The 9418-nt window shown below is 41.7% G+C and overlaps 1 pseudogene; it reads left to right on the plus strand.

Annotated features, from left to right (window-relative positions):
- Nucleotides 1-864: 864 nt before the first annotated feature.
- LOC127238780 (alcohol dehydrogenase class-3-like) lies at nucleotides 865-2315 on the plus strand (annotated as a pseudogene).
- The last annotated feature ends 7103 nt before the right edge of the window (nucleotides 2316-9418 follow it).

Below are 9418 nucleotides of genomic sequence, written 5' to 3' on the forward strand. Positions count from 1 at the left end.
AATCAAATATAACTAAAGAGGTCTAACATAATATCTCCTTTGAGAACTGAATCAAATCAATATGAATGATCACTAAATTCATAATGATAAAATGGTGATTGATACAGACAGACAAAAGTGAAATCCAGTTAGTGAGCCTACAAGAAAGTGAGTTCAAATAGAAAGTAAAGAAATAAACCTGAAAACAATGATAACCTACTTTCCTTCAACCAATGAGCATCCCTGCATTGCAGTCAGCGAGCTTGGGTATGCTGTAATAGTAACCAGTCACAAATGTAGCTTAACATGGGTTAACAAACTTCTGTGTAAATGGTGACCATTTCAGTATCAGTGAGCCATCTGGTTTTTGTTGCAACTGCTCAGCTTGGCTCTGTGGCATGCAGGCATCCTTGGATGCTTCCTAAATGAGCAACTGCAAATGTGTTTATGGGAAAAACAGGTAGTGATCCAGGTTGAGCTGCACACCAGCATCAGCCAACTCCTAGCTTAAAATAAGCTCTATTTCTCCATTATCCCTCAGGTTCTAAGGTGGTCGGTCAGCAGAGATCTCTCTTCATTACAGGTACTGGAAAATCCATTCTAATGGAGACTCTACATTAATTCCTGCTTCCAAAAATGATCATAACATCTTCAGGGACTCACAAAGCAGTTAAGCGACTTGGTCGTTTACCTCCATTCACCTGTCAACCAGTCACATGAAAACTCTACATTCTCTCTTTTCTGTGGTGGATGTCAGTGAGAGGCACTAATACTACAACCACACTGGCTATTAAAGAGGATGAGAGCACTCACACACCACCTGCCCATACCCAGGATCTGCTAGGCTTATTGTAGACATTTTGCTCATGAACCCCAACTTCAGACATGGCGAATCAGGTGATCAAATGCAGTTTTCTGGGAGGCCAGAAAGACTCTCCACAGAGGAAGTAGAAATGGCACCTCCAAAGGCTCGTGAAGTTCCAATTAAGGTCATTAAGGTCTGCCACACCAATGCCTATACCCTGAGCAGAGTTTCCCGGTGATCTTGGGACATTCAGGTGCTGGGATTGTGGAAGCGCCGGTGAAGGGGATGAGTAAGGTGAAAGCAGGTGATACTGTCATCCCACTTTACATCCCCCAGTGTGGAGAATGCAAATTTTGTCTGATTCCTAAAACAAACCTTTACCAGAAGATAAGAGTCACTCAGGAGGAAGGGCTAATGCCTGATGGCACTACCAGATTCACTTGCAAAGGAAAGCCTCTTTACCATTTCATGGGAACCAGCACGTTTTCTGAATACACAGTTGTTAAGAGTAGGTTTTCCCAGCCAGTCTGGTCCCACCACTGCACCAGCCCCAAATAACACATTGCAATGCTGTATTTGATATTATGCTGTTGGCCTGTTACTTGTTTCTTATCTGCTGGCTCTTTCTTAAATATTAGCCCATTTCTATTAATCTAAGTATTTCCACGTGGTCTTATCTTCCCGGAGAGAGCCCAGCATACTACCCTGTAGGCCCTCCATCATTAAGCTCCTCCCTACTACTTCTGGAATCCTCCTTGTCTCCTAGTCCCGCCCATCTTGCTTTCCTATTGGCCAACAGTGCTTTATTTACTAACCAATACTAGAAACATATTTACAGAATGACATCTCCCATCACACAGTTGTGGCTGACCACTCTGTTGCTAAAATTGGCCCTTCAGCACCTCTGGATAAAGTCTGCCTTCTCGGTTGTGGTGTTTCAAGCAGCTATGGAGCTGCTGTGAACACTGCCAAGGCGGGGCTTGGTTCCACCTGTGCCATCTTTGGCTTGGAAGAAGTTGGATTGACAGTGATTATGGGCTGTAAAGTGGCTGGTGCATCCAGCATCATTGGTATCAACATCAGTAAAGATAAATTTGCAAAGGCCAAAGAATTTGGAGCCTCTGAATTATTAACCTCCAAGATTTCAATAAACTCATCCAGGAAGTACTCACTGAGATGACAGATGGGGAATAGACTTCTCCTTTGAGTGTACTGGCAACATGAAGGTCATGTGAACAGCCCTTGAGGCGGCCCACAAAGCCGGGAGAGTCAGTGTGGTGGTTGGCATAGCTGCTTCGGGTGAAGAAATCTCCACTTGTCCATTCCAGCTGGTGACAGGACACACATGGAAAGGCACTGCCTTTGGAGGATGGAAGACTGTGGAGAGTGTCCCAAGCTGGTGTCTGAGTATATGTCCAAAAAGACAAAAGTTGATGAATCTGTGACTGGAAATCTGTCCTTCCCCCAAATTAACAAAGCCTTAGACCTGATGTACTCAGGAAAAGGCATTCAACCCATTCTAAAGATGTAAGTTCAGAAGAGAACATCCTGTACTTTTTCCTGTGATTGGATAAGAACAGACTGAGAGATCTGCAAGCCTCTGAGACTTCACAAACTACTCAAGGAATGTGTGTAACCATGGCTCTAATCAAGGACAAGGCAAATAGTCACAAGTCAGTTTTGTTAACTCTCCACATAAATAATAAAAATGTTTTCTACATTTGCATGTAAAAAAAGAGGATGAAAACATAGGCATTCTCATAGATGGCTGGATTTTAATGCTCATGTGTAGAATTGACAGGTACAGAAGATAAAAGTATAGGATGTCCTATGAAATTTTAATTTCAAAGAAAAATCAAGGAAGTTTTTAGTGAATTATTCCCTGATCACTCCCTTCTAGCTGTCCTATATTACATGTTCTTGTGTCAGCCTGGACTGTGAGGTATTGCCATATGGCTAAGAATACCAGAACTTGGGAGAAGAAAGAGTCCAAACCTACATAGCTGTTTATAGCAAGTGCTGGTCTTGTACTCAGTCAACACATGCACTATGTCTAAGACAAACTGTTTTCGTTTTATAGGAAGCAGCAACTGAAGGAATTCAGATAAATAGTCAATGCCAAATACACAACACTCGGTGGAGCAGGAACTGACTCAGTCTTCATGCTCTGTAGCCCCTCTTATGCTATAAAAGGGGGAATCAGAGAGAGATGTGGGACCCACCTATCTGTCTCCCATGAATACAATAAAGTACAAAAGGATTGGATTGGGAGGTCTCTAAGAGTCTCTGGTTATGGGACTCTTCAAATCAGGGATGCCTTTAAATGGATCATTTTGACAAATGAACATTGCACAGGAAAAAGGGATGTGTTTGGGGGATTATTCCAATTTAACTGATGTTGTCACCAGTATCACATTCTAGACCCCTTCAGCTTGCAATACCCATCAAAATACTTCATATAGGACACACAGAGCATAATACAGAAGACAGGCAGTGTTTATTTGAGAAATACAGCATACCTACTAAGGATGGGAAGGGCCAGTATCCCAACACCAAATGTCCTGATCTACATGTGTTATTTCTAAAGTCTCTGGTACCGGCAACTGTTCTTGAAAGATCCTGTTCTGTTCAGTTGACAGACTTGTTTGTTTTGACTCTCACAGGAGGGAGCAAAGGGCTGTCAGAAAGCATCCTACCTGCCATGCAGTCATCCTATTCTGCTAGAGCTTCTGAAACCAGCTTCAGATAGTTGATTTAGGATCCTTCAGGCATTTCATGATGTTAAGTCTCCTCCAAGGCCAAACTGTATGACTCAGGTCCCTCAGTCTTCTGACCTGTAATGAGTAAGTCAGTTCCTGCCGGAAGCTTTTATTCAACTGGACACAAGCTAGGGTCTTTAGGGGAGAAGTTATCTCAACTGAGAAAATGCCTCCCAGGGCCAGTCGGTGGTATGTGTTCTTAATTAATGATTGATATTGGAAGTTCTAGACCACTGTGGTCCTGGGTGCTATAAGAAAACAGGCTGAGAAAGTCATGAGGTGCAAACTAGATAACAGCACTCCGCCATGGCTTCTGCTTCAGTTGTTGCCTCCAGATCCCTGCCTTGACTCCCCTGGATGATAAACTACAAGCTATAAGATGAAATAAACCCTCCATCCCCAAGTTTGTGTTTGGTCATGGTGTTTTGTCATAGCAACAGAAACCCTAATTAAGACAGTGTTCTGGCTTTATAGACTACTCCAGCCCCAATGCTTTCCAGGGCTTCTAATATCCAACTACCTGCCTAACAGCAAGAATGCAGATGCATACTTGGACTAACTAGAGGTTTATATGCTGTCCTTTCTGCTGACAGCTTGCTGTGGAGGTTCAGGTCTATTGTCTCCTTCTTCCCTTCACAGGGCTGGTGGACTTCCATTTTTGGATATTCCTTTGAAATGAGTCTGATCTTGAGCTGGAAAGTCTCGGCAGAACTAACTTTACACCATGGCTCGGCCCCTAATGCTTTAGCTGGCAAGTGGACTATGGCCTAGGAATCCCTTTTCCCCCCTATTTCTTTGTTTCCAAGTACAAAAATCATCCTTTTATCCCAGTTTGTCACTAAGGGGTTGGCATTGCACTGTGTCTAAAGCTTCGGCCCCCTTCCATTAAGATGTGTTATCCCCAATGATCCATGTTTCCAATACTCTTTCCCTACAGTTAGGTCCCTGGTATCACAATAAGCACCTGCCATGGAACAGACCTATCCAAGTTCATTTACATGTGGTAACTTATTTCATCCAACAACCAAGATTAGTGTGCAAACTCATAAGAAACTAATTAATCAAGGTCAAATAGCTACTAATGAGCTGACCCAAACATCAAACCCTTGTCCATATGGCCCATTGACTATATTTTCTTTCCATAGAAAATCAGCCCCTACTAACAGAATCCCACAAAGGCCCACCATACTGGGCACTGACTATCTCCAGCTGCATATCACCTGCTTCCACTCCCTGCGTCTTCCCCCATCACCTGTGCAAACAGCCTGCATCCCCCCCCCCTTTACTCTGACAACTATTTTTGCTTGGATACTCTATTATCAGCTTCCTCCTCTCAATGGTGTTTTTCTTTGCTACCTGGAATCTGTTTCACTGACCAGCAAGTGCCAGACGTCACCTGGGAGTGTGTAAGAAATACAGTCTTCTGAGCCTTGCCCTACATCTGTGGAATCAGAAATTCATGTTTATTAGGATCCTCCAGGTGTCAGAAAGTGGAGATGAGGAGGGCTGCTACATTTAGCCAAGCTTCTTTCTCCACTGCCTCAGCTGTGGGTGGTCTTCTGCCCTCCTCCCCCCTTATGCAATGCAGGCAGTTTTTCCTAGAAGTCCTAGTACATCTGGTTTACCCTCTGCACACTGCAGCAGAGCAACACCACCAGAAGTAGTCCTGGGAAGAGGCGACACATTGTAACACCTTTAGGAAGGATCTACTCTACAAACTGCCGCTCTGCCTCGTTTCCTGGTTTCTTTCAGTGCAAGTTCACTTCTAGAAGGGATTTTTCATTTTCAGTCCTCCATAAAGAGGTTGGCACAGTGTCCTTTGTCATAACCTATCTGTTAGTTGCAGCTCCACCCATTCCTTTGCAGCCGTAGCTGGAGCAGCTCCAGCCTTGCCTCATGGGTCCAAACTGGCATGAGTCAACTCTGGAAGCTTAATCCATCCCCTGGGGCCTCTGTGGCATCACTAGTCCTGAGTACATGAATTGGACTTGGTACCCCAAATCCCAGGTGGCTTCTGCTTCAATCTTCAGCCCTGTCTCATGTTCCAGCTTGTACTATGACTTGAGGACACATTTCTGGGTTTGTCACCAATAAGTGAAGTGCCCAAGCCTTCTTCTTGAGTCCTACTCTAACCCTGACAGGAAACTCCCACCACAGAGCCTAGTCTTTCAGATGCTCCCCTGTCCATCTTATCTTCCCCTCAAGACAGGTACTGATTATCTTGCCTGTTGCCTGCCAAAATCTGCCCTGACCTTGAAAACTAGTCACGATTTCCAGTCTCTTGCTGATGGATGCTCCAGGGAAATACACTCCTTTTGGGGAAGAGCCTCTGCTACACATATTGGGTAGATGAACAGAGATTTCATTTTCTACAGTTTCCACATGAATTCCTTGCATGCTGCCAGCGGGCTTGCTTTATATTGTTTTCTTTGCAAGGCTGTCTGGTGCCTCCAGGAAAGGTGGTGGTCTAGGCTTCTAGATAGGGACAGTAATCCTAGATAAGAGGTGGTGACAGGAAGGGAAAGAGCTTACCCAATGGCAGAGCACTGGGGTGGTGGGTGGTATCTCTGAAATAGAGCCAAAATATATCAAGTAGAAAAAGGAGCAGGCAGGAAAGAAAAGGTCAGACCAAGTCAGATCAAAGGTAAAAGATCCACCATTCAACCCCTAAGGTGGCACCGTGATAGCAGGTAACATCCAGAGAGCTTCCAGGGGCCCAGGACTGAGAGCTGGATAGAGTACCTTTTATGTGAAGCCTATTAGTCTACCTTAGGCATAAGGGCATGAAATGGCCAAACCGGTTCAGACAAAAACAAGTGTGACACAGAATGAAACTGGTTCTGTGCTGCAAAAAATCTTGTGTTAACCAAATCACAGCACAGCAAATAAATAATTAAATAAATAAAATGGATCCATGGCTAAAACGCTTTGAACTGACCATATTATGTGGTAGCAGGCACTTAAAGCAATTAGAACTCCGAGGGGATGTAAAACAGTGTAACCACTTTAGAAAATCTCTGCAAGTCATATTCAGGATAAGTAAAAGCACATAGTTGCAAGAAGATTTGTACCAAAATGTTATCACTTTGAGAAAAAAACAAAATGCTAGAAATATCCCAATTTTCCATGAGCAGATAAAAGAATAAATAAAATGACGTATTTATACAGTAGAATACTATTCAGTCGTGAAAATGAATGAGCTGTCAATACACGCACATCATGCGTGATTTTCTAAATTATTATATAAAAGGAGACAGCAGAAAAAAAGAGTAAATGCTCAAGTTTATTTTAAAAATAAATCCAAAGAATTCATTAAAATAAAAATCTAGAATATGCAAAACTATTTGTACTTAAATAAAAAATAAACAAAAGAACATAAAACAATAATAGCTAATGATTACTTGAGCAGTATGTTAGAGAAAGTCATGGATTACAAAAGAGAAAAATGGGGGGAAGGGAATTATCAGAAATTCTTGTTTAGTTGATCATGGTGACAGGGGGTAAACATGTAAGAAGATAGAAGATGTTGTTCATGATACTTTAATTTTAACCCAATAAAGCTGAACAAAATCAAAACAAAGTAAAGAATTCAGCATGTAACACATCACACTCTCTTCCTTCCTCCTGGAGGAACAGGGAAAGGGAGATGGTGGAGCCCTCATGACCTCCATTCCTGAAGGAGACATGAGTTTCCCAACTAAGCTGTGAAACATGCAACAGAGGCAAGAAATAAAGACTTATAATTTCAAATAAGAGAAACTTGGCTATGGTTTATTGCCACAGCACAATCCTAACCTAGCTAAGTGACACAACTCACAAACTCAGTTTACTGTCCTAAAGTCCCACTGAAAAAATTAATGGCCCCAAATATGACAAAGTATGAAATACTGCAGTACATAAACCCTGCCCTCACAGAGTTCATAAGACATAAATCAGACTTCTATTTGTTCAAGTGAGACAACAATTGTCACATTTGCTTCAAGATGGAAATTCATGAAATGATTTATCATGTCAATCAACATATGTAGTTATCATGAATAGTAAGATATTAAAAGGAGATGATGGGAATTTTGAATACACTACAACCCACTCCATCTGATGCATATTTTTTTTTTTTGGTGAAGATTGAAGAACACAGAATATATCCTGAAGAAAGACAAAGAACAATATGAAGATGGATATAGATAGTGAGAAAAATTAGTGAGGAATATAGTGCATGTGTATACACACATACACGCGCACACACACACACCATCCAGGGAAGAAACTAAAGTTATATTGACACTCTCTAAAGATGACATCGTCCATCTTCAATGGCTTGGACAAGGCCTTCTTCTATGAGGTGAATGTAATAACCACCACACCATGGAAACAAAGTTTGGGCAAGACTTTCCAGATTGGCACGTGTGTTCCTTGGAATGAGACCAGATCCAGAAAGATGAGCGTAAACATTTCATAAGAAACAAGACTAAAGTCTCATGTTAATAAGACATGCAAATTCCTTATAAGATATTAGGCTAATATTCACAATATGAATTCTTGAGATGATAAAGTATTATTAGATCTTAGCCATTCTGTAAAGGAGTCAAATGTCATCATCATTAAAGAGATAAGCAAGAAAGAGGGGTAGGTAGGTCCAAGCCATGACCTGCCATAGTGAAGACAAATAAACTACTATCCCTAGGCTGATACTTCCAGATCAACTGAAATAGAGTCACCCAGTTACATAGACAGGACTGAGGGAAGGTGTTTTCATCAAAAAGTGACTGACATATAATTGTCCCTGACCCCACAGTACACTGTGGATTAATTATTCAAAATGGGTTTGTTATCAGCATTTTATGTTTGAAGTTTTAATTCATAAACATATTCAAGTTTTTACAGTCGTTTAATTTTCCTTTATTTCCACAAAATAATGGTCTGCATATAATGAGAGCAGCATCATTCTTATCATTTGCTGAGGAAATTCAGTTGTAGCATCTAGACATTCCCCCACCATGCCAACACAAATAACCAGGTTACTTCACACCCTGCTTTGGAGTGAACACATTTGGACAAACAAAAACTTCAGACTAATGTTATGTTTGAGGTAGTGGAGGTGACGATGAACACAGAGAGGATACAGCTGGGGTCATTGCTGTGACTTGAAGAAGGGTATGCTATGAGGAAGGATGGAGAACTTATAGAAGAGAACAAGCAGAGGAAAAGGACAGTGTCATGGATAAAACTACAAAGTGGTGTCCACAATGGACACTTGCTAATGTTTCCAATTCTAAGATCTAGTCCTCTTCTTTATCTCATGGCTCAAGAGGATGAGTTGTCTACTACAGCTCTAGTAAGTACTGCAGCAACATGCATCCTAGACCTCTCTGAAAACTGAGTTGACTAAATGCTCTCTAGAACCCAGTGACCATCAAGTACATGGCGTGGGAAATTTAGGTTAGCCCTACAGATACTCACTCCTTCTAATGCCCCCACAAACAGTGCCATTGACCACATGACTAACCCATGGTAAAGCTAGAATACTCTTCATAGTTGGGCATGGTGGCGCACACCTTTAATCCCAGCACTAGGGAGGCAGAGACAGGAAGAATCCCTTGAGTTCGAGGACAGTCTGGTCTAAAGTGTGAAGCTGTCAAGATTTAAAAAAAAAAAAAAAAAAAAAAAAAAAAATGTTCATTCCTACCTCCATTCAAGAGAAAATGAGACCCATGTCTTTTGTTTTCTTTGCATAACAAACACTTGAGAGAATTACTTTCTAAAGAGAAAGGGTTTGATTTGGGCTCATGTTTTCTAGAGTTTTACTGGCTTTGAGCCTGTGGTGAGGCAACACATTACAGTGGATGAGCACATGATGAAACAAAGCCATTTCATT

This window comes from Phodopus roborovskii, unplaced genomic scaffold, assembly GCF_943737965.1.
Source record: "Phodopus roborovskii unplaced genomic scaffold, PHOROB, whole genome shotgun sequence".
Classification (NCBI taxonomy): Eukaryota; Metazoa; Chordata; class Mammalia; order Rodentia; family Cricetidae; genus Phodopus; species Phodopus roborovskii.